Source organism: Elephantulus edwardii, unplaced genomic scaffold (assembly GCF_000299155.1).
Source record: "Elephantulus edwardii isolate Elephantulus edwardi_28Jun2011 unplaced genomic scaffold, EleEdw1.0 scaffold00085, whole genome shotgun sequence".
Lineage (NCBI taxonomy): Eukaryota > Metazoa > Chordata > Mammalia > Macroscelidea > Macroscelididae > Elephantulus > Elephantulus edwardii.
In genome coordinates, this window is record NW_006399835.1 from 10843625 (window position 1) to 10850994 (window position 7370).

A 7370-nucleotide genomic window follows, 5' to 3' on the forward strand; every position below is an offset into this window, starting at 1 on the left:
TGTATTCCCTCCATCTTCCTTTAATGCTCTCTGAAACATTTGATATATATGTGGACCATAACATATTGTGACTGACATTGAGAAGAATGGGAACCCCAGAGTACTTAATTGTGTTCATCCATAACCTGGATCTGGAGGCTATTGTGTGAACAGAGCAGGGTAACACTAAATGGTTTAAAAATGAGAAGGGAGTGTGTCAGGGAGTATTCTCTCTCGATACCTATTCATTCTGTATACTGAGCAAATTATCCAAGAAGCTGAACTTTATGAAGAAGAGCATAGCATCAGGATGGGAGGAAGAATCATAAATAATCTATGTTTGCAGGTGACACAACCTTGCTTGCTGAAAGTGAGGAAGATTTGAAGTATTTGTTACAGAGGATCAAGAAATGCAGCTCAGTATAAACTGCATCTCAATGTCAAGAAAACAAAGATGCTTACCACTGCACTGATAGGCACCGTCATGATGGATGGAAAGGAGATTGAAACTGTCAACAACTTCATCTTGCTTGGATCCACAATAACATCCTTGCTAGCAGCAGTGAAGAAATAAGAAGACATATTGCACTGGGAAAGTTAGGGACCTCCTCAAATTATTGAAGAGTATCATGTCAGTTTGAGGACTAAGGTGAGTCTGAGTCAGACCATAGTTTTCCAGTCACTAGCTATGCATCTGAGAGCTGGACAATGAATAAAGATGACAAAAAAAGAATTGACGCCTTTGAGTTTTGATGTTGACAATGAGCTCAGAACATCCTGTGGGTGTCCAAAAGAACAAACAGATGTCTTGGAGAGAATGCTTTTTGGAGGCAAGAATGATCAAACTTCACCACACACATGGGTGAATGGTGCATGTTGCTAGTAGGTGCTATTCCTTGGAGAAGGACATGACTCTGGAAAGGGTGGAGAGTCAGCAAAGGAGAGGAAGACACTCAATCAGGTGGATTGACACAGTTGACTGCTGCAAAGGGCTCTTGTGTGTTAGGAAGTATAAGGATGGCGCAGGATAGAACAGAGTTCAGATGTTCATAGGGTCGCTGAGTAATACTTGACTTAACGACACCCAACAACAACAACAACAACATCAAACACTTGATATAGGCAATAGATTGACCCTCAATTGATTCAATAGTTAATATCCTTAGAAAAAATTAGTCCAGAGGAGGATTTGTAGTTCTGTTATTTATGGAGTTGGCTGACAGGGCAATTTTAGATTTTACAATAGTTTCATTTCCAACATCATTATTAATTTTTGTTTCAGCAAAGAATGGGTACAGAATTTGGAGTATGCTGTTACATCTATACTGTTATAGAATTTTAACAATATAAATTAGAGTAATTTCATCATTAGTGATACTAGTGCAATAATTTATGTGAAATAACTGGAGTGTTCAACAGAAGTTGCTCTTATTACATTTAAAAATTAACCAATCCTTGGAACTATTTTTAAAAACTCACAAATATTTTTCTGTTTATCTTATGCAAGCTTTAATTTTACATTCCATTTCTTGGCTCTCATGTCATTTTACCTGGCTGTAAAATTACATCGCTTTTAGTATTTTGTTCTACTATAGCAAATAATTTTTAATCATTAAATTTTTACCAAAATTAATTCCTTAATTTGGGCTCTTTAGAGAAGCAAAATCAATGGAGTATGAGTCTGTGTGAGAGAGAGAGATTGATTCATCTCAAGGAAATAGCAAAAATTTTTGTTAGTTCGTATTGACTGATAAGTCTCATGTCCGCCTGTCCAATACCAGGCTAGAGTTCTGATTCACATACATGCAGATACTGATAAATGCAAGATAAACAAGTCAAATGGCAGGCTGCTGACTTCTGAGACTGACAAATCCAAGGTTGTCAGGGGCTTCAGGAGGAACCTCACTGTCACAAAAAGCTAGGAATGATAAATGTCTTTGGGACCCAAATTTCTTTACTGGGAAATGAATGAATAGAACAGACAACTAACATATGGAGATCATTAATGCCAGCCTACAAATATTGAAAGAAACAAGGATCTTCCTCTACAGCTAACACAGAAAGGGGCTTCCTTTACAACTGGAGACCTGAATTTGAACTTCTAACCTCCTAATCTGTTAAGAGATCAATGTCTTTATTAGAGCTCTTCATTTGTAAAAGCAGTAGTAGACACAAGTAGTAGGAGCCTTGAATTTAAGCAGTATTCTTCCATAACGCTACATAAAGTTTATTTCCAGTCAGCACATTCTCATATACTGGAGCTGGTATAAACTTCACTGAGTATCTTGCAGTTCCCTTCCATCTCAGTGTTCACTTTTCCTTGTTTCTTATCTGCTTGGAATTTATTTATATTTTCTATCAATAATTGGTACCTCTGTTTTGTTGATGCCCTAAGCATGTACTTACCTTGCTTATCGGATAATCCCTCTCTGTGTCCAGTCCTAGTTAATTAGTGAAACCAACAGGATTATTCAGTAATGGATTCTGCTTTGGGCCATGCTGATACAGTTACATGCATGATGAACCTAAACTCAAAGTCCCTGCTTCATCACTTTTGATTGAGGCTCTATTTTCTACACAGTAAATTGTAGGGAAAATTAAGCTGAGTATGTTGGCAAATAAAGTAAAAAGAAAACATCTAGATAGGAAATATCTAGATTTTATAATGAAGCATCATAATTTGAGGCTTAAATTATGTAGGCAACAATTTAAGTTCAGTAGTGTTACTAGGGCTGGTAGTGTGATAATCATGGTGTTACCCCATGAACCATGCAGAATTAAGTATAGGAATGTTGTATGTAGAGTCAGAACCTACTTATATCTGACCCTCCAACAGGTTCTAGAGGTTTTAAATTGCACAGGAGATTGTCCATCTATTTCTTACAGAACAACTGGTAGATTCAAACCATAAAACTTAGGCTTGGCAGTTCAACCTTTTACTACTAAGCCAATAGAACTCCCTAAGCATATTAATATTTTTATAAAAAGTATTCTATGCTGAAACAGCACAAAAATTTAATAGGGCTTTTTGCTTCAGTCCTCTTTGACAGTGTCACTCAGTACAGTCTGCACCTCTCTTGTTCTGAGGTGATGCTACTGTTTGAGTTTTTATTTTCTCAAGAATGAAAACATTTTATAAATGCATTTTCTTCAATGTCATTATTTCATTGTTATGTGCCATTGAGTTGCCTACAATATATTATGACCCTAAGAATAAGGCTATGAACCTTGTCCTATCCTAATCCAACACCATCTTTGGCACACTTAATCCATTGCCAGAGTCACTGTGTCAATCCATCTCATTTAGCATCTTCCTTTCCTGACCTGACGCTCTACCCTTCCAAGAGTAGTGTCCTTCTCCAAGGACTGGTCCCTCTTGACAACATGACCAAAATACATGAGATGAAGTTTCAAAATCCTTGCCTCCAATGACCTAACTGGTTTCACCCTTCCCTGGACATGCTTGTTTGTTCTCTTGGAAGTCCATGGTGTTTTCATTTCCCTTCTTCAGCACCACAACTCAGAGGCATCAATTCTTCTTCTGGCATTCTTAGTCACTATCCAGCTCTCAGATGCATAGCAAGAAATTGTGAAAACCATAGACTAGATCAGGCACACTTTAGTCTCTAGACTGATGTCATTGCTTTTTAGCACTCTGGAGAGATCACTGACAACAGATATTTTGATTTCCTGACTGCTGATGCCAAAAGTATTGATTGTAAATTTGAGCAAGATGAAATTGCTAGCAACTTTAATCTTTTCTCCATCTGTCATGATGTTACCTATCAGCCCTGGTGGTGAAGATTCTTGTTTTCTTGATAGTGAGATGCAAAACATATTGAAATCTGTAGTTCTTAATAATTTATAGCAAATGTTCCTTCAGTGAGCACAGCTGAAATACACAGGAATCAGGTTTATTACAACTGTGGAAAGAGTTGTTGGAGCATTTCTGTGTCAGCTATAAAAGCCTAGTGCTAAAAAAAATTTTAAAAAATTAAAAAGAAAAGTCTAGTGCTGACTGTGGAATAGACAACTTCTCATGTGGAAGTTCAAATGGAAGCTAAAGAAAATGATAACAAATTAACAAAAACCAAAATATAGGTCTTGAGTCTATCCCACTTGAATTTAAAAACTCTCTCAAGAACAGGCTTGAGACACTAAAGGAAGATGAGATAAGCTGTAGGATAGTATCAAGGATGTCATCCATCAAGAGTGCAAAAGTTCATTAAAAATACAGATAAGGAAGGAAAGACCAAAATGGATTTAAGTAGAGACTCTGAATATTGCACTAAAATGACAATTAGCCAAAACAAAGGGAAGAAAGAGAAAGTTAAAGCATTCAGCAGAAGATTTCAAAGTGCAGCTCAGGAAAACGTATTATAAAGAAATGTACAAAAAGCAGAGTAGGAAAACCAAAATGAAAAAACTTGCTTGGTATTGTCAAGCTGAAGCTACCGAAGAACAAATCCAGGCCTTGAGTTGAAATTCTGAAAGATACTATGGACAAAATCTTGAAAGATCCAGGAAACATCAAAGATGGAAGGAATACATGGAGTCACTACCAAAAAGAACTAGCTGACAAAAAACAATTAAAGGAAGCAATATATGATTTAGAATCAATGGTAATAAAGGAAGAAGTTCAAACTGCTCTGAAGATATTGGCAAAAAATAAGACCACAGGAATTTATGGAATACTAGTTGACATATCTCAACAAACTGATACAGCCCTGGATGTACTCACCAGATTGTTACAAGGAATCTGGAGGCCAGCTACCTGGCAAACTGATGGCAAGAGATCCATATTTATTCCTCATCCCAAAAAAAGATATCCAACATAATGTGGAAATTATCAAACAATGTCACTAATATCATATCCAAGCAAGATCTTGCTGAAGATTATCCAAAACTGACTAGAACATTACATCAACAAAGAATAGATAGAAATATAAGCTGGGTTTAGATAAGGCCAAGACACTAAGGATATCATTGCTGATATTAGATGGATCTTGGGTGAAAGCAAAGAGTACCAGAAGGATATTTGTTTGTGTTTTATTGAACTATGCAAAGGGTATGATTTAACCAAGACATGGTTTTTGGAAATATTTGCTATGTATCAGAAAGCTGGACAGTGCATAAGGATAATAGAAGAAGAATAAATGACTGAGTTACAGTGCTGGAGAAGAGCATTAAATATACCAAATACTGCTTAGAGATCAAACAAGTCTGTCCTGTAGAGGGTGAAATATAGCTATTCCTTAGAAGCATGATGTTTGAAACTCTGTCTCACATACTTTGGGCATGTTCCCAGGAGGTCCTGGTTCTTGGAAAAGGACATCATACTTTGAACAGTGGCAAGAGTGGAAGGCCCTATATGAGATAGATTGACTCAGTAACTGGAGGTAGGTGTATTGGAGAAGGAATTTAGCTTAGCATAGGGTAGAGTTTAGAACTATCACACATAGGGTCACTATGAGTTGCAGGTGACTCAAAGGTACACAACAACAACAAATTGAGACAGACATCACATTTGGAAGTTTACTGAAGTGCATAAAATTAAGACTATGGATGAGGTAGATTGAAACAGTAACTGGGGAAAGTAGGAGTATCTGAGCCAGTGAGACTGACTTAGGATAAGGCAGGGTTCAGAGCTGTTGTGCATAGGGTCACTATGTGTCACAAGATGACTCAATGGCATATAACAGAAACAACATTGATTAAAGGTTGTGTCTGCTGCATGTTGGTGATGAGTTTTTCTCGTATCCTGATGCCACATTCTTCTTCATTAATAAGGAAGACTCTTGAACGGTCTGTTCAAAATAAAGATTGAAAAGGTATGGTGAAAGGATATATCCCTTATGCACTCTTTTTTTAAAATTTTTTTTGTTTTGAAACTTGCAGTGGCCTCTTGCTCTGTTCAGGCAACAATGTTTTAGTCTAGATATAGTTTTCTCATGAGTACAATCAAATGTTCTGAGATCTCCATTCTTCTCAATGTTAGCCACATTTTGTTATGATCCACACAGTCTAGGGAGAAGGATTGGCCATCCACTTCTGAAATTACAGACCTCAGAAAACCCTATATACAACAGAGCACACTCAAAGAAGAAAAGAAGATACAACATCAGAGGCACAGACTTCTTACTTGGAATCATAGAGGAGAAGGAATAGTTGTGAACAGATGCTACTGATTGGAACATGGAATGTGAGATGTATGAATGCAGGAAAACTGGAGATTGTTGGGGAAGAAATGGAACATGTAAACATCTACATAAATAGGCATTGGTGAAATGACATGGGCTGGCGTGGAACATTCTGAATCAGATACGATCTATTATGCTGGAAATGAAGAAGTGAGGAAAACTGGGGTCACATTTATGGTTGAAAAGATGATTTCTAGGCATTCTGGGGAATGTAGGAAAGTAAAGCAGGAATGGTGAAGCAAACAGCCCACCTACTCCAGCAGTTACTGCAACGCTCATGCTTTGATGCTTTGTTGCTTGGGCGCAAGGCCCTTGGAGTGGCAGCACTGGGCCTTCTCTTTGATCTCGCTTGCCCGGTGAAGCTATAGTGGCAGCGCTGGGCTTCTGCACTCCCCATGAAGCTGTAGGGTCAGCGCTGGCCTTTTCTATTAATCCCACACTCAACGTGTGATCTCGCATGCTTCATGAAGCTGTAGAGGTGGCTCTGGCCTTTTACTCTGTGTGAATCTGTACGCTTCAGTTCTGACGGAGGTGCTCCGAGGGCTGTAATTGGCAGGCAGGCCCTGTTGCAAACCAAGTGCACCGTGGTCCACCTCACTTCTCTCTTCTGCAAGTCCTACCATGAGGACCACCTAACCCTCCGCCTCGCCCTGTGTGGCTGTACCAACCGACCCTTCTGTCGTATTGTGCTTGCTTTCAACAAGTATGCCAGGGATGGCCGCTTTGTGGGCTCCTGTGATCATACGTATGGAGAGAAGATTGTGGCCCTCAACCTGGAGAGGATCAGACATTGGCTTGGCTGCAGCTCCCACCTTACTAAGTCCATGGAAAAGCTGCTGGGTCTCTTTGGCTCTTTCCCTCTGCATCCCATGATGATCACTAAATGCTGAGAGATTGCAGAGGAAACAGGCATGTGAAGCCCTCTTAGCTATGCAGAAGACAGATACAGAGGCTGCTGAAATAGAAGCAAACTGACTTAGGTGTGCACACCAGTGAAACTGACATAACCAAAGCCTTCTTAAAACACTTATGTAAAGCTCTTACTTTTATTAGATTTAGAGGTTAATAAATGGAGTTTGACTCATTCATGCCCTTCTGAAGACGGGAAAAGGTGGTGGGGCTCTTTTACCCTGGCTTGAGCTGGGTCCAGGAAGGGACTTGTTCTTGTCTGACATTGTCTAGAACTGAGTC

The 7370-nt window shown here is 38.8% G+C and overlaps 1 pseudogene; it reads left to right on the top strand.

Annotated features, from left to right (window-relative positions):
• Positions 1-6266: 6266 nt before the first annotated feature.
• LOC102871907 lies at positions 6267-7154 on the top strand (annotated as a pseudogene).
• The last annotated feature ends 216 nt before the right edge of the window (positions 7155-7370 follow it).